The sequence below is a fragment of the Camponotus vicinus genome, unplaced genomic scaffold (assembly GCF_025532165.1).
Source record: "Camponotus vicinus isolate PSW18456_S1 unplaced genomic scaffold, iyCamVici1.0 SCAF_3, whole genome shotgun sequence".
Taxonomy (NCBI): Eukaryota; Metazoa; Arthropoda; class Insecta; order Hymenoptera; family Formicidae; genus Camponotus; species Camponotus vicinus.
Window position 1 is genome coordinate 23,000,515 of NW_028141967.1, and position 19,807 is coordinate 23,020,321.

The 19,807-nt window shown below is 30.5% G+C and overlaps 1 long non-coding RNA gene across 1 annotated transcript; it reads left to right on the forward strand.

The window, feature by feature from the left end:
* The first annotated feature begins 6,143 nt into the window (after positions 1–6,143).
* On the forward strand, positions 6,144–8,204 carry LOC145968916 (uncharacterized). Its single transcript, XR_014437923.1, has 3 exons — positions 6,144–7,303; positions 7,671–7,749; positions 8,089–8,204. It is a non-coding gene; the product is annotated as an uncharacterized LOC145968916 (long non-coding RNA).
* The last annotated feature ends 11,603 nt before the right edge of the window (positions 8,205–19,807 follow it).

Here is a 19,807-nt window from a genome sequence, read left to right on the forward strand (position 1 = left end):
ATCAATAATACATTTAATTGATATGTATTTTTTTACAACTTTTTCTACAATTGATATGGATGTGGTAGATAAATTTTTCAATAACTGCGTGTTTATATTACATTAGAAATATTCTTTGCTGCAAAATTATAAATTTTTAATAAAAAATATCTGAAAATGCACTTGTAGTAATTAATTTTATTTGCAGGATATATCCTTACTTGGATTATTATTGCGCAATTAAAAGTAATTTTAAATGTAATAAATAAATGAAGGAAAATTTAAAAAAACTGCGCAAAAACAAAGAAAGTTTTCGAATAAACAATTGAAAAGATTTTTAAATAATTAACTAAAATATGTATTGATCTTTTAATGATTTAGAAAAATAAATAGAGAAAATTGTTTGATTTAACATTTATATTAATTAATTCATATTAATTAATCATCAAAATTATAATATTTACATTATGAAACGTCCATCGTTATAATTGTTACATTTAATCAATTGAAACAGATTTTTTCCTGTTACATCATTATTTACATTCATGCTTAATTATTGTTATAAGTGAAAACAATATCTTTATAAGAGATTAATATTAACGAAAGTAAGAAACAAAATGTATCACCCGCAACACTTCCTCTCTCTCTCTTATACATTAGTATGCAGTTTAAAAAATGAAAAAATTTGAGGACTGGAGAATCTAGTTCACATCTCTCCCACTCTACACATCCACGCCCACGAGATTTGCCAGATCAAACGGGATATACGAGTCCAACGAAGACTCTTTACGTTAAAGAAAAGAGATAGAGAGCAATATATACCGCTCTTTCCAATTCGTCTAATCCCCCGCCGCCCTCGCCCCCCTCGCCTCCCCTCGTATCTCCGCCTAGAATCTTGTATTTCGGCGTCCGACAGCGATGGAGGGTACGTTCCGACGTATGTATCGGCATGTTGGAACACGGGGCGCGTACGAAGCGCCGGCAGCCGTGTCAGGGTATTGATTTACAATGCTTACTCCGCTCTCTATAGTGACTCCCATAACTATAGGGCCCTCCGCATCTCCCTCTCTCCGCACCTCCCTCCTTCTCACCCCCTGTCATTCTCTTCCTCTCTTCCGCTCGCACCTCGTTCTTTCACTCACGTTTCCTCTTCTCTGTTAGCGATTACCAATACCGCTGCCGATATATACCATGCCATTTTCTCTCTTTTCCCCTTTCGCAGGTTCGAGAACGAAAACGACGACCTTGACCATTGTTGGCTCCTGAATCTCTAAAACGGTGGGATATCGATAGATTTTCGAGACAGACTGACACATTGTTAAAAAATCTTGTTTTCAGTAATAATATCATGGGGTTTTCTTTAGCAGCGAGACACTTTCTAGACTTTTCGAGGACGCGCAAGGCTTAAAAAAATGTAATGCAAAGATTATTATACAGGGTGTCCCGAAACTAACGCTTGATATTTTAAAGGCAGATTCTCTGGCCAATTTAAAAACGATTTTTCCTTAGCGAAAATGTCGCGGCACTAATAGTTTTCGAGTTATAAACGATTGAAAATAAAGGGTTTTTCGCAAACTAAGGCTTATGGGAATAAAATATTAATAAAGTCACATTCTTTAGTTAATTTTAGGTAGAGTTTACTTTAATAGAATTTTAATTTAAGGCTTAGTTAGAAAGATACATGATGACAAAAATTGGGAATATGCAAAAAATAATGATCTCCCTCGACATTTTCGCTGAGGAAAAATCGTTTTTAAATTGGCCAGAGAATCTGCCTTTAAAATATCAAGCGTTAGTTTCGGGACATCCTGTATATGCCACTTCATGTATATTATAAATTATACATAAAAAATTAAAACTTACATTATAAATAATATAATTTTCTAGTCTTAAAAATATTGATAATTGCTATCTTAATATATTAAATAAAATACGTCATCTATTGCTTTAAGTCCGATTAAAAAACATTAAATATTATTGTCAATATGTCTTAAATAGAGAATTTGTTAAAGAATATTAGAGAATTTTTTAAATCATTATTTTATATCTGCATCTCACGAGTGCAACAGTGTATTTGTATGCGTACCCTTATCATGCATTATATTAACTCAAGTGGCACACGATGGAAATGCAATGTGGTTTTAACAAGAAAAATTTTTCTGCAAAGATTTTATAGTTTTTTATCTTATTTATTACTGATATGTGGAAATGCCCAAAAAGATACGTAACCGCCAATTGCACAACAGATTTTTCAAATGATTAGATAAAGAATGATTTGAAGAACATTGTTCGAAAACAATACAAATAAAGAGACTTTGAGGAAAATCATGAAACATTGCGACTTGAAATAATCGAAACGTCGCGACGGCGTGATGCAACAAGATGTCACCTGTTGAATCATCTTGTTTAACGGACTTTCCTGGAAATTATATGCTCTCAGCGAGAAAAAGCATGACAACGAGATAAAGCAAGTAAAATAAAAAAGTTGATAAAATGAAGGAAAACTTCTTTCTCTTGTCTCTCTCAAAAAAAATTTTTTTTTAAATTAGACAAATTAATCCGCATTTCTCTTTCCAATTTTTCTCAGATGTACATTTCAGCAAGATATAAGTTACAAACAATTACGCTGTAAAAAAAGTATGTAAAATTGCATACAAACAATAAGTGTAAAATTACCCGATGAATAAAAAGAATATAAGAATATAAATTTCTCTTATTCAATATGTTATTTATTATTCGTGTAATTTTGTAAGATTTTTTTGTAATATATATAAATAGATAACGTTATATAGGATTATGAGCAATAGTAATTAGTGTATTTTTCTTAAATAGAATATATAAATATAAAACATGTAAAAATGAGAAATTCTATAAAGGAAGGAAAAGAGAGAGAGAGAGAGAGAGAGAGAATGAGAGAGAGGGAGGGAGAGGAAGAGAGAACCGAAGAGGATTATGCATGCACACGCGTGCTCGCACGCACGAGCGAGCATCTATCCGCTTCTCTTCCTTCCACCCCCTCCTCGAAACATCCCGAGATCCCGCCATCTCGCCGTCTGCCCGCACGTTTCGTCCCGACCGAAAGTGCCGGACAATTTATGTCCAATTACGTTCTAATTACCGTAATGGCATGACTCGAGCACAGATGGTGCCCGGCGTTAAGTAACTGTTGCGGCATCGCTTCGATCGCTACTATCGAATACGAAGAAAAGTCGAGTGTCAAGAAAGATACCAAAATCGGCGTAGATCTTTCAAACTAACGTGCCTTTACTTCTCAGTAATTAAGTACCGTGCTCTAATTAATTAGTTTACTTGTCGGAAACTCGGAATTCGTGCGCTCGTTGCTTGTTTATGCGTTAAATCAAGTTCTTGAGATTTAAAGGCATTTCTTTCGGATGACATTCTTCGAGAATTTCTTCCTTGAAATGAATGACATTTTACCTGGATAAAGGGTAGTTTTATCTTGTAATTTTATCTATGTAATTTTATCTTTTCCTGATAAAATTACATTATTCTACAGACTTATGTGCTTTTAAACCTGTTTTTATCTTTACTGCTTCTTTCGCAGTGCAATTAGAAAGTTGGAATGCTTCTCATAAATCAATTTCCGTTATTGATTAGGATAATCAATACACTACAATCGATATGATTTGACATTTTGTCATAAAATTTAAATTATTACGTATTAAATTTTGACAAGAAATAAACAATAACAGGGCCAATGTTCGGCCTTGGTGGCATATAATACCGCTAATATTTACGCTCCTAGGCAGCGAATTAACAATAACATGATGTTCAACCTTGGTTATTGTTTATATGCCGCGATCTTGCTGTCATTCTCTCGAGTAGAAAAATAGTGATACGAGACATTCCTCTTCTAAACGCGATCGCGATCACATCGGAAATTTATTATAATAATATAATTAATGAGTAATTAATTATAAATAAATATACACATACTTTCATAAATAACTATATATATACTATAGACCTAACTTTCATAAATAATTATATACATACATTATAGCGACGATAGTCAAAATGCATGTATAATTTTCATTTAATCAAGTTCATTTAAAATTCATTTCATTATAAGAATCATCATTTCAAATAAGAATCGAAGTGTGACTGACAGAAAACTAAATTATAAATTGTTTCGTTGCGATCTTCACGAGCAATAATTATTTCTTTAGTAATACATAGAGTCAAATATATTTCATCCGCGAAATATATATGCTTATCACTCTACTTTTCGACGATCTAAATATAATTTGAATTGAGAACGCGCAGTAAAACGAGTGAATCGCAGAATTAAGTAATTAATATAACGATAAACTTTGTGATACATCAAACGTTTAATAAATACTTAATTTACACTTTAAATTCTTTATTATTCCACATATATGTATGTGATAGTATATAAAATATTTCGACCATGAATTAACAATAACATGACGTTCGATCTTCGCTATTGTTTACATATCAAGGTCTCGCTATTATTCGCACGACTTTCTAGCAGTAAAGTTGTGATCCGAGACGCTTCGTAAACATTATTGAATTCTTTTCCTAAACGCGATCGCGACTAGTATCGAAATATAATTTGTGACTATTACAATTAACAATTAATTCTCAATTAATTAACTCTCAATAAACGACACGAACAATGATAAATCTTTATCGAAGCGCGATCCTTTATCATTGTAAGTAAATATTAAAGCGAAAGGGATAAAATTTATAAATTTTATTACAAATCTTCAATTATCGATCTTTATGGATAATAATTATGTCTCTATTAAGTTTAATAATTAATTTCTCTATTAATGTTTAGTATCAAATATTTGATAATTTCCGATGCTTACTTTCGGTACAAATTAAATGCAAGCACATTAATTAAACGATTGCTATATCACGGCTTAGCATTATTTTAATTTTTCGATCTAATGATTCGCGTTATTGTGCGTATATTACACAACATATATCAATAATAGAGATAGCATTACAAAAATCAAGTGGTGCATGATTTTGGCTTCGTGTAAACATTGAGCGAATCGTATTTTCTGTATTGCTTTTTTATAATATAATAAAATATGCATCTCGTGTAATTGTTCTGCGATCAAGAGTCGTGCAAAGTATTTTGTAATACGATTAACCGGAATTAATCGCGTGTTCGCGCAAGTGAGTGTGAATGTTACGAAAAACAACAAAAGGAGGATGAACAAGAGAAAAATAGGAAGCTTGGAAAAGCATCGGGCAACGATATGCGGTAAGTAATTTAAAATTATTTATATATCATTTATATATTATGTATATATATTTTTTTTTTCAAAATATAATGTTTGTTTTTGTTCATTTTCTCAACAGCGATTTATATTTTAAATTATCATATATAATATCACGCAAAAATATATTTTAAAATACTCTTAAATTGTTTTAAAATATTAATTTTAATTTTAAAATATCTGTAATAAAAAAATATCTATATATCTATAATATTTTTGTATTAATTGATATTTTTATACAAATATAGAAAATTTAATATCTTATAAAATATTTCATAATAATATAATTATTTAGATATTTTATATATAAAAATTAAAATTTTTTTCTTACTATTTTTCAAAAATTTCTACAAAAGAAAATCTTTCTGATAATTATGCAATTTACAGTGTTAAATATTATCTATTTAAAAGATAAATACTGATCGCGAATAATCATTAGTTTTACAAAATCAATTATTTTGAATACTCTTTTTCATAGATAAAAGTAGATGTTCTTTTATCTTTTGTAATCTTCTTATCATTTATATTTGTGATTTAAATTTATGCACCATATATATATTAATTATATATTCTCTTATATAAAACACTATAAAAAAAGGGAGAATTGAACTATTTTTATTAAATATTATTATGAATATTCTATTAAATATTTGAAGAGTTTATATTATTTAATTTTACAATGTATCTTTTATAATTTATTTTTTAATTAAAGAAGCGAATTAATCGCATAATTTTAAAAAAACATATTTATATCGTATCTCTATTAATCGAGGGAAAAGGAGATGCGATGTAAATAATCTTTCAATTGTGAAAGAATATATAATATAATCTTTTTACAAATTATATTATAAATTTATATAATATAACCCCCCATGGGTACACCTTGACGTGGTGGGGTGGCTCAGTACTTGGATGGTGCCTTAAGGTTTATCTTAAATTTTTTTATTTAGGATAAATCTTAAGGAGCCTGAAGGGGAAGCTAAGTACCCAGCACAGCATTGCCACGAGTCGCACAATGGCTCATATGTGGCACACGCATTTGATGCGTTGGACGCACATTGCGTCGTCGACTTTCCGTCGTCGGTGCCGTCAACGTGTCGCGGACGGCGGCGTTTCGTTACCGCGTTTTCGCATTTAGCTTTTTCGCGTCATCGCGTCATCGCGCTTCCGCGTTGAACTTTTTCGTATAAATCCCAATTTCATTATTGTTAACGAGTCTCTACTTCCGATGCCAATTAACCGGGATGTTTCGAGTTTGCACACGTTGCTATGCAACGTGCACTCGCGCTTCGTGCTTCGTCAAGTGATTCGGCCCGAATTGGTTAGAACTCGATCGAGTGCTCGGAATGGTTGTCAATGGGTCCCTTCTCTTTGCTCGTCTACAGCCACACGCACAGCGTGTGTTAACCCTGTCGAGACTCCGTCGAGTGGATTCCCCTAGGCACGATTTTCGCTCGGTAAAAGAGGTTGCCTCCCCATTTTCTAAATTGTTGATTGTTAGCATTTAAAAAATGTGGGTATCCTCTTCTTTTGCCGTCTACTAGCCTGGTGTAGCATATAGCAACCGCGAGAGGCATAATATGTCCGGGCGGAGCACCTGAAATCGTGCTTAGCGGGTCCAGGTTCGATACGAGATAGGATAATTATGCGCGAAAAAGAGTTGGTGAACTTCATTTTCCTCTATTTCCGTCAATCGTTTCGTCTTCTTTCCGGTTTGGGCTTAATCTTTGCTCGTTGTATCGTTGCATTCCCGACCTGTTAGCTCGAAGCTGATTCTCGTAAGTGAAACGGGATTTTCGTTCGTACCGAAACCGGGAGTGCCGTTCAAAGTATATATATATTAAGTATATATATCGCGCGACCAAATAGAAAATTTTTTATCGTACCGAAATAGTGCGGGAACCGTTCAGTATCACGCGTAAAAGTGCGAAAATAGCGATAAAAATATCGCTCGTGAGTGCGGGAGTGCCGTTAAGTATCGCGCGTCTAAGACTGAGAGGAGGAGGAGGCCTAGGAGAGGCATCGGGCTCCGGCAGAGCAACCTCCTGGTAAGTAATTTATTTGTAATTATATATTAAATATTAAATATATTTATTAGAATTTAAATTAAACAATTAATCGCGTAATTTGATCTTTTACTCACATGATTTAAATAAGAGAGAATTGGAGAAAAAAAGATTTCTTTACCTATAATATTAAAGCTATAATCTTGTAAAAGTATAAGCTTTTATAAAGTTGTGTTAGAGAATTATTAATAATATTTATAATATTCTTTTTTTTCAAAATTTATAATTATTTTATTAATCTACTTATTATATATACATCGGATATAAAATTCAATGCGTACAATTTAATTTTTTGAAATATTAATTATTTTGAACGCTGCTACAATTTGAATCTATTTGTATGTTATAGATTGACGCAACAACTCTGATGATCTGAGAGGAGGAGCAGGTTTAGGAAAGGCATCTTGCACCGGCGGAACAACCTGATGGTGAGTATTATTATTTATATTAATTATTATATCAGATACACGTATTAATTTGGTTCATTTATTTGAATGATTTAAACAAGAAAGATTTAAGGAAAAAAGATTTTATGTAAATCCTACAAAAGTTTCTATTTAAAAAATAGTTTTTTCAGAATTAAAAAAATTATTGCATCTTTATATATTTGTTTATTTTTTTTATTTGTATATTTGTTTATTATTGCACGCATCGGATATAAAATTCAGCGCGTACAATAATAATTGAATAATAAAATATAATGAAATATTAATTGTTTTAAGAGCTGCTATAATTTGAATTTCATATTTGTATATTTTATGTTACAGACAACATAGCTTCAGTATTGACAACTCCGCTGTTGCGCATCAGTGTCGGTGAGTGAAAAACTTTTATTTAATATCAAGGTAACGGATTTGTAGAGCTTATAGATGTAGATTGTAGATTGTAGGTCCGTTACCTTAAAATGGATGGGCTAGAACAAATTAATCATATAACTTTTTAAAACTTTTTTAAAGTTTTTTTCAATATGCATTAAAGCATATTAAAAATAAAAATTAAAATATTAATTAAAGAAAAATTCAATTTTTTTATATCAATTCAATTTTTTAACATCTTAGTCAATTATTTATTTTATTTAATAAAAAGAACATACTAATTTTATTAGTACAATATAATAATTTATTTTTATAATGCATACTGACATTATTTTAATTTTTTATAGTCCATCCGTTTCTTTGTATCGTAACATATTAAGAAACTTTGCTTTGATTGATATAAATTTAAATTATCGTCCAATTAAACAATATGTAATGCTTAAAAAGATCAATGAATTATTCCATAATTATCAATGATATATTATGGAATAAAAATATATATATAAAATAGAAAATGTATAAATGATATTGAATTAATTTTATTTTATTGTAAATTTTTATTATGAATTTTTTATTATAAATAATATATGTTATAAAAATAATATGTTAATAATGTGTAAATAATATGTTATAAAATTGGCTTGGTACTATATTAATTAAAGCAAAGTTATTAAGACGACAACAAACGATCATAATATTATGATTATCGTTTGTTGTAAATGAGCAAAATTACGCTCATGTATGGTGAAAATAAGTAGCCGGCAACAGAAGGAGTTTTGCTTCTTCATTACGCATAAAATAAATAATAAGCGCGTAAAATAAACGGGTACATATAAAAAATAAACACAGACGCGAATAATAGAGAAACGTTATCGGTGCGTTCGTATAATAAAATTTTAATTAGGGCATATTCCCCAAACCTCGTAATCGGAAATTTTTGCTGGTATATAGTTAAATAGAGCAGTTAGGGCTGTTAGGATCATTGAGATTGTCAGGATCACTAAGGCTGTTAGGTTCATTAGGATTGTTAGGATCAGTAGATTGTTAGGATTATTAAAATTGTGAGGATCGCTAGGATTGTTAGGATCACTAGGGTTGTTAGGATGACTAGGGCTGTTAGGATTGCTAGACTATAGTATTTTATATACAGTAGTATTATCTACTACAATATACTATAAAGAGAGCTTCTTAGGATTAAAATTTAAAGCTATAATCTAAGAAAAAAATTATGTATCAATTCAAAAAAAGTTATGTATCAAAAAATTAAAAATTGTTTCATAGTTTTACAAAGCTGTACAATCAAGACTGATGTATAATATTCGACACCATTCTTGATTTTTTTTTTAAATATCCACATTGCATACATAATGCGAATTACATGTAATGTGAATATTTAATAATTTGATTGTATTATATAAATTACATTTTTATATCGTAAAATTATATTGTTAATTATAATTATAATTATATATATATATATATATATATATATATATATATATATATATATATAATTATAATTATAATTAACAATATAATTTATTTTATATATTTATTATATATATATATATATATATATATATATATATATATATATATATATATATATATATATAGTGTGTGTGTGTGTGTGTGTGTGTATGCATATAAATAAATATTGTAAAATATAAATTACACGAAACTGAAAGGATACAATAACACAAAATTTATTAAATTAATATATTCAGTGATATATGAGTTCTTTTAAAATTTTTATTTTCAAATTATTCTTCTATTTAACAGTCTATTTTTTACTAAAGCCAATAAATATGAAGAAAATTTTTATTTCCAAATTCCGTGATCCTATTTATCTTATCAATTAATTATAATTTAATATTATAATATAAAAATGATTGAGAATATGTGTAAAGATTTGATTAAGCCAACGATTCAGTATTAGTTTTTCATTCGCGAAATTTAATGCCTGCTCTTTCGGTATATTGTAAAATCACAAGCCGACAAAATTATTGAGAAGTTCGGGACTTGATATAAATTAAATGTATTCGCAAATTCCGTTCGTTGAAGTTAAATATTTGCGAAGTTAATAAGTTATATTACAAACATCGCATTTTTCACATTTTTTATTCTTTTGCTTGCATGATTGCTATCTCAACAAAAAAGAATCTTATCGTTGTGCCTTGTATCAGGTAAACATTAATAAAATCTACGTAGTTTATACTTAAAAGAAAAAGAGTTTTTATTGCGAAAAGATAATTTCTCGTCGATTCTTATGGAATTCATCTATGACGTCTAGTTCGATGCCTCGTTGAAAACTAGGGATTTCTGTTACAGAGCTGAAATTAAACACGAGTTTTCTTGACAGTTCCTGGAAGCAATGATTTTAAAAAAGTGTTAACGACTTTTTAAAATCGAATCACGAAATTAAATAGTATATTTTGAAAGAAGAGTTTTTTCTTTTCTTATCAATGTTCTTCTATTATTATTATTATTGTTAATATTAACATTATCTTAATACTTTGAAAAACACTTGGTAGCAAAATGAAATTGAAAATTATACCTTTTTTATATAGATAAGTATTAATTTATCAAAGAAGTAAATTTAAATTAGAATCTGTTTACTCGTCTCTGGCGATTTTTTTGACACAATATATGGTTATGGACGAATATGTTTAATTAATTTTTAATTAATTTCATTTTTGGTTTCTTTTGAGAAATCATTTCTAGGTGTTGGACATCCCGCCATTTCTAGCCATCAACATTAATTTTTAAATATATAATTCGTTAGAGATATTTTATATACATGTATAAAATAAAATATATGCGTAACATGTGACGTGTTATTTGATGAAACTTTTCTGTTGTTAAGATTATATTATTAATTTATAAATGTGTAACACATGAGAAATGCACAAGTACTAAAAAATTCGAGACAAATCGAATGGGTACTCTGATATCAGTAAGATCGAGACACATTAAAATATTTAAATGTTATATAATAGAAAAATCCAAAATGAATAATTATTTATTTTATGTCACGAAATATGTAAATATGAATTTTTTAAAATCTTGCTGATATCGGATTCGATTTATCTCGAACAGTTGGTACCCGAGAATTATTGTACTTGTACATTTAACAAGCAATAAATGCGCATATATTTCATTATCCTTAAATATACTCGTTCATAACCATATTTTTATAAAAATAATTATATCCATTTATTTTTAATAAAAAAAGATATTTCTGAATAATAGAAGAATATTTTCACGCGTAAATTTTAATCTTATGAATTGAAAATATAAAAATATTTGTCGTTGATGACATTGAAATCATTGCTATTGGGTATAGTCCGGAAGATCCGGGGATTCGTTTCATCCTGTAGCGGGAACCTTGGCGTTTGACGGGTCGTTTAACTTTTCTTCGCAGATCATTCCCTGAGGATCTAATATAAAGCAAAAATGAATTGCGATCGCTTCATACGCGTTTAATATATCATTTTCTATTTTTCGAATGTTAATCCGCATGTCATCCGGCCTTTTTTCAAGTTATCTTCAAATTAACCACCCACAAATCAAGATATTTTACTTTATATTTAATCGCGCAATTATTATTTTTTTATTTTATCGTTGGCTTGCATCAAAGCTTCACTTATCTTTTCACGCGTCGAATTTTCTTTTATCGACGAGAAAATTAAAATGTATTAATATAATTTAAACATTTTTTTTAAATTAAAAGATATAATTGACAAATGTATGATGACTTTTTTCATCTTGCAGTTTGTTTTATAAAATCTTTAATAAATTTTGCATTTAAAAATCGAAAATATTGATAAATATCACTTAATTATTCGTTTGATTTGAAAATTTTGAATGAATTGTGTGTATGCATTTCAGACATTTTCGTGTAATTCTATGTATGTATGTATATAATAAGATATTTTATATCAATTTTATATAAACATTATTATGTGTAATTATATTATATTTTATAAATTATAAATGTCATATTGTATAATTTTATATTATTATATATATTGTAAATTTATATTATTATTATGTATTTAATATTATTCATTAAAAATTCTGTATTAATCTTTAAATATTGTGTAATTACATTATATGTTGTATTTATAAATATTATAATGATATAATAAATTATATTAATCTATAAGGATTATTATATGTATAATTATATTATATTTTATAAATTATACATGTTATATAAAATTTTATATTATTATTATTGCATATTATTCATATAATAAATTGTATATATTATGTATTGTATATTTTCTTTCTTTATTTTTTGTAATAAAATAACTTGTATTTAAATATAATAATTATAATAAAAATTTTACCTCCTCGATAGTATCTCCACCTTAACGAAGGCATTTGCCGGGTGAGAAGGTTTGAGTACTCTAATGAACCGGAGAGCTATGCCGGTGGTAATGCAGACCAGTATTCAATCTGTTTTTACATTTAATCTTCTTAAATATGATCTTAGATCGCGTCTTAAGATTCTGTTCAGCTAATGAAATAGCCGTATAACATTTCCAAATTTTACTTATGACGATCTTAAATATAAGATTGAACTATATGAATACCGGCCGTAATTACTAGTAGGGTTACCCATGCCGGACAGGTCGAAGGGAAAGAGTCAGACTAAGAGAGATACCGTAGTTATAATTATTTATTAGTTATAATAATTATAGTAATATTTTTGAATGAGATGGAAGTAAAAGAGTGGTCGAGGAAATAGAGAAGAAAGAGCTTCAGTCAGCATCGGAATATCTCTTAAGAATGCCTGTAGACAAATGGCCGCAGAAGATATTCCAATGGCTACCACAGGAAAGAAGAAACACGACAAATCTCTATAATCCCGGAGATAACGGAATGCGACAGGCCATAACAATCTGAGGACTTAAAGAAGAGGATGTTTGGATAAGGATGCATGGCGATTAAGAACAAGACGACAACTTGCAGCTGTATAAAACCCGTTAATAATATTAAAAACGCGATAATAGCGAATAATTGCTCTCATAGTTTTTACGCATATAGTTATTTCTAGCGATATTTCCTACCATCTGCAAACACGTTTCTTTTTTTCCGAATGCTAAAATATACAGTACTTTCATAAGCTAACTAAGTAATTAATAGCACACGATGAAGATCACACGAATGCATAAATAAGTAAAATGACAGCATGATGGTAGGATGTTCTCTACTGTACCATTTTAACGTACGATTCTCTTGGCGTTGCCAAGAGTTGAAAGCGTTGTATCTTTCTATCATAGTTTTCACTTCGTTCCTTTTATTTTACTTATTGCTCTTTTACTTTTTTTTTCTTTTTTCCTCTTTAACATTAATTCTTTCCTTTCAAATATACATATCGAGAGAACAGCTGTTAAAATTCAGTAATTTTTTGCTAAATATTTTATTTAAACATTTTATTTAAATATTTTATTTTATTTGAAGAGGCATATCCAAGTTCTCCTTAATAGATAAACAGTATATTTTCACTCGATAATTATAAATTAATCGTGACATCACGATAATTTTGATTAATATTCATTAAGCGATATTTGATGGAAACTTTAACTTTTCGTCGGGCACCTCAGTTATTGGAGTAAATTTCGCAAAAATAAATGCGGTAATGAACGTTACGAAGGGTCGCGACAGCAAGTGACACCCTAGTGCTCACCCTTCGACACTCATCGATGTTTAATGAGACAATCGAGAAGTGGGAAGAGGAAAGGAGGGAGATTGCAACGCGACGACCGGTTACTGAAAAATTTAGCTTACAGCTATAGGGAAAACTGATTTTGCTTAGCACGGGGGGAAAATAATATCAATATAAATAATTTAAAAATATCACAGTTATAATTTATTATAGAAATTGTTTATAGAAAAATGTATATTAAATAAGAGTTATATAAGAGTTTACGAAATTTTTCTGCAATTTTTTCTTTTAATCTTGGATATTTTCTCTCTCTCTCTGTCTCTCTCTCTCTCTCTCTCTCTCTCTCTCTCTCTCTCTCTCTCTCTCTGTCTCTCTCTCTCTCTCTCTCTCTCTGTCTCTCTCTCTCTCTTTCTATCACTTTTTTTTCACATAAGATTTTCATATTTATACGATAGAGCATTTAAAATTATTACTTTGAACGAATCAAAACTTTTTAAAATTATTTAAAAGCATTTTTAAGATGACTTTTAGCTTTTTAAATCTCCTTGAATCACTTTCAAATCTTCTTAAATTACTTTTAAATCTCCGAAACGTCTCTACATAGGAAGAGTTCGTTTAATCCATTTTATGTTCTTGAAACGATGCAACTTTAGTTTAATCCACTTTTCTCTACAGATGATAATAACATATATAAATCAAAATGATCATTTTAAATGCTCCACTCTGTATATATTACTTACATATATCGTTAAAATATATCTAAATATTGCATTCTTCTAATGAAAGATTTTTAAAAAGGGAATATTCCAACTTCGCGTACATAGCAACGAAATTATTCGGGAATCTTTATCGGCGGCGTTTATTCGGAATTGATTTATTAATTCATTAACGTTATTGACGCGTGAAGCGCGCATAAGATATACAACTCGTATACCATATATCTGGTCCCGGAGGAAACATCGCGGAAATCGCGAAAACAGTTCCCGTGGGGAAGAACCACATCGAGTCGTTATCGAGTCGCGTTATACGCCGAATTAAAGGGGTACGGTGAAACGCTATGGGGTCGTGCTCGAGGCCACGCCTCGTTCTCCGCTTCTCTATATTACTTCTCTCTCTTTCTCTCTCGCTCGGACAACGCGGACAAAACGGAGTTCGAACTCGAGCTATGTACTTTGTGCCGAGGCGTCGCCGTCTCGTCGGAGAAGCGATCCATTTCATTAAACATTCATTCCACGACGAGATTACAGAATAGCAGAGACTAAGTATCGAGTTTTCCGAAAAATAAAATCGTGCGCAGAAATTTCTTCCCGCGAAGAGTTTATTATTTTATTGTTCTTCCTATTCCGGTAAATCTATTTTCAGTATAAGAGTATGTGTATTCTTTATTTTTGCTCGTTAAAATTAGCATTTTTTTAAAAATAATTTCGAAGATTTAGTGTAATTTTAATATGCATATGTTTTTTATGATATTTCACTCGGTTTTCTATAGAAAAATCTGCGCAAAGTTTAACGTATGATTACAATCTTAATGCATCTAGGCTCATATGCATTACGTCTATTACATGTTTGATAATTAGTTAAAAAATATTTGACCGCAGCGGAATTTAAAACGAGATGCGATCCGGAAATTAATAAAGTGCTGATTGCACTTGAATAATTATTTAAAATCGCGCTTTAAGCAGTAAATATTCTAACAGCGATGTACGGGTGAGACAGTCAATATCGTGATACGCTTTCGTCTCTTTATTAATCGAGCTCCAGATCTCTGTTCGGACCAGTTTCACGATTGCGTAATTATGCACTTCTGCAATGTGAGATAATAATATGTCGCTCAACACGTTTTGCCCCCTCATTATCCATCTGCTATTCAGGATTTATATATCTTCTTAAGTGTTAAGAGATGAGATGTTTACTCTTATCGATAATATATGATGATGAAAAATCAACACGCGTTAATCATTAATATTTTTACAAAGATAACTTGACTCGATAGCACCCTTAATATATTCCAAAAATAAAATCCGAAACTTTTTTCAGAAACGGAATAATCTCGAAATCTTGTAAAAAATGAAAACTATTTAGTTTATGAAGCGAAAATTATAACATAATGTTATATATAACTGATATTTATATACATGTATTACATTTTTGTATCGTGTACGAACGTGACTAAAAATCTCATATTTTATATTTACGATGCTCCAGTTCTGCCAAGAGATTCATTAAAATACTCTATTGAACGGAACAACTCCCATCTATAATTTTTATAAAAAGAGAAAGCGCAATTAACTTTTGCGCTTATCGATTAACACAATTGATACAATTAGTATAATAAATGTACTAATTTCTTTTGCGCGTCGATTTTCTTTTCAATACTCTCCAAAGCTTAATTAAACATGACCTAACTTTCTTTCAGTGGAAAGGAAGTAAAGTCTCTCACGGGCGCATTGTATATCATTGAAGCATCGATCGAAACAATTAACGAACAATTAACAAAATCGATCGGAATAATCCGAAATTGTTTAATTCATGAATTCATATGATTTTAAATAAAATAAAATGCACTTGATTAACGCAATATAATCTTTGGTTCTAGGAATACTCTATATTTTTCAATTATTTCAATTTATTTCAATTTATTTGATAAATTTCTTTGATGCAGAAGATAAAATTTCGAAAAGTTATTTTGTAAAAGTAACTCGTTATTCGTTCTAAAAAGTTATAAATTCTAAAAAAATTTGATTAGATTTAATTTATATAGAAATTGAGATCCTATATATATTTTTTGTACCTCAAATAGGCAATAAACGAATAGTTTTTCACTAATTGTAGGAGATTTAAAAGAGAAGCTTTAAATAAAAGTATAAGTTAAATGGTTTTAAAAGAGAATAATCTGACTGTGCTTAAAGCATCGAAATAAATGTTAAATACAATAGGAGGATTTATTTTAAAAAATTTTAATTCCGGCCTATATTTGAGATTTCGTGCTTATTTATCTCATTGTCAGCATTGAAAATTTCATATATGATTTACATCTAACGACATGTTAAGAAATTTAGAAGCTGACAATGATTATTACTTTACAGGATAATCGGAACAATTATTTTACATACGATTGTTTTAAATGGATACTATAAAAAATTGCGTGGAAAGAAGCGCGCCTAAAGTTTTCTCGTATTAGAATATGACGTAAGAAACACAGAAAATTAATATGATTAATATGAAACGAAATAAAGTCCTTTTTCTCGGATTTTTTTTCAAAAATTTCTATAATTTTAAATATTCCACAAAATATTTCGCATATATCCGTGTATTTCATATAGTATGCGTTGTTTTTTCATATCTTATTTTTACATTTTATTACATCTGGGTCTAAAATCATACATGGTGCTTGATCGGAAATATTTCTTTAGCCAGTCATATTAATTGGACATTGCAGTTAAGTGCGGTAGCATGCTTATTTAGTCTCCGATTAATGGCTAATGGATAAAACAGACGAGTTATGCTAATAAGCGTGCGCGGGCACGCCAGCAGGCGCATGCGTTCATGAATATTTACGCTGCTATATCTGATTACGTCACTGATTGCGTTCGAAAGTGTTTGTAAACCCGTATCGATGATCCTGTCAATACATTTGTTCTCAACCCGTGGACGCTTTTCAGCCCACAAAAACCATAGAGATGCGGCTTAACACGAAGCTCAAAAGAAATTTTACTCGATCAGCCAAATTGTTTTTATCGTTTAATTACATTGAAAAAATCTCGATTGAATACATTTCTGATTATAAATTAATTCGTAGATGGAAGAGGGGCATCTAGCCTTGCACTTGCATTCCAAAAAATTTAATCTTACACAATCAAATACTTTTTTAAGTACTCACTTACAAAAGAGTATATTTCATCGATAATCCTTATCCTCACTTATATTTTAAAAATGAGCATATTAATTAATTTTGTATTAATTCGTCGATTTCAAAAGATGTAATTTAATTTAGTTTAAAATATAAGAGATATAATTTAATTTAATATTAATTTTTAATATATCCATCTCTTCGAGTGAGATTGACTATCACATGTTGTATAATTTGTTTATTAAAAAATTATTAAATAAAATTTGAAATGCTTGCATATTCTTTAATGAATAAACAATTAAAAACTGACAGACAAAATTTATAATTACATAATTGGTTCTATATGGGTTTGCAACGCAAAACGAGATTTACTACATCATCCGGTGCTTTCAGTGCGAAACGGGGTCTATAATTATATAGTTGAATATAGGTTTACACTCTTCACACACGAAACGAAGTTTAATGTACATATCCGGCGCTTGAAAGCTATCCTTTTTTTTAATATCTACCTTTGAAACTGAAAGCATCGGACGATGCGAGATTATCGCACATGGCGCGCAAAGTTGCAAATCCATGCAGAACTGTACAATTATAGACCTTGTTTCGCACCGAAAGCATCGAGCGATATAGAATAATTTCACTTTATACGGAAAATGCCAAATCAATATAGAACCCTTTACATTTTCAATAACGATATTTCATGTATGTACATCATGATTCGTATTTAACAAGCTATTAATGTTACGAAAAACACACATGTTATTTATATGTAGAATAAATGACAGTAAAAAATAATAATACGTGTAGGATAGTAAAAAGATATTAGGTACACGATTATCTTGAACACTATTTATATTTATCGCAATTAATTGATAACGTACAATCATATCAAGAGCGTAACCAAGAAATGCAATCTATAATAATACATAATAATAGTAAATTTAAATTATTATTGTCACGAGTAAGATTATATTTTTCCATCTTAAATATCTAATTCATAAGGAAAGATATCATAAAAGTACCGAAAAAATGTTTCGGTAAATTTGCTCCGTCTCCCTCTCTTTCTCTCATGTTACCTAAACAAGATATTTAAAAATTGCATTTCCATTAAGAACATCCTATGTCCTTACACATGTACATACATTGCGAGTAACAGTTATTAGATATATTATTACATACTCTCTAAAGTCACCGCTTCCGAAGAGAGATAAATAAATAGATAAACATTTATTAAAAAAGTATAATGAAGAATATATCAATTGATTATAAAATTTTATTGTGTCACCCGACGTATATGCGCGATTTCTCGACCGATGTGAAAACGCTTTTTACAGCATACGTGAACATTACGCGCGCAATTAACTTTCGCGTAGCCGCGATTAAAGCAGGGGGGAGGGGGAGAGGGGGAGCAAGCGGGGAGGTGAGGGTAAATGATTGTCTCCCCCGGTAGCAGGGCGCGCGAAAATAGAAAATCCGATTGGCCGTGGCGAAAGAGAGCGGAACAAAAGCCTCATGCAGAATTCAGTGTCGGCCGCTCCTCTATAATCGGAGCGTGGTATCGACCGGTTATACCTCTACCTACCCGACAGGCCAGGCCAGGCCAGGGTAGGCAGGCAGGTACACCTGCTCGATGTGTGTGCGTGTGTGTGCGTGTGTGTGTATGTATCTGTGTGTATGCACGTATGTGTGCGTTCCCTTATTACGTTACGGCTATTGTGCCGGCACAAACGACGAGCGGCCTCTCTCGCCTTCAGGTATTTCGAGTCCCTCAGGGACCACCTTGTTAATCTCACCCACCCGAGGTCCGTTCGCCATCTTTACGCCGGGAGCGGCCCGAGATCTCGCGGTCGATACGACGACCGAACCTGCGATAACGCGCCATTAAGACGCGCCACTTCGCGTGTATGATTGGAAGGTAGATCTCGCCGAAAGTTTAATAGATTCATCCCGTGTAATGCGCGTAATTTTGCCAAGAGGCCCGGTCGCTGCACCTTAACGGAGTCATCGTGATTCTCTCGTTTCGGGATTACCGAAACGCGAGCGTTTATACGAGAAAGTCGACGGTTTTGACGATTAAGAAATGCTTTGTTCACGCGTGTCATTGTTTAAAATTTCAAGATTATTACTCGTTATTTTACACAGAG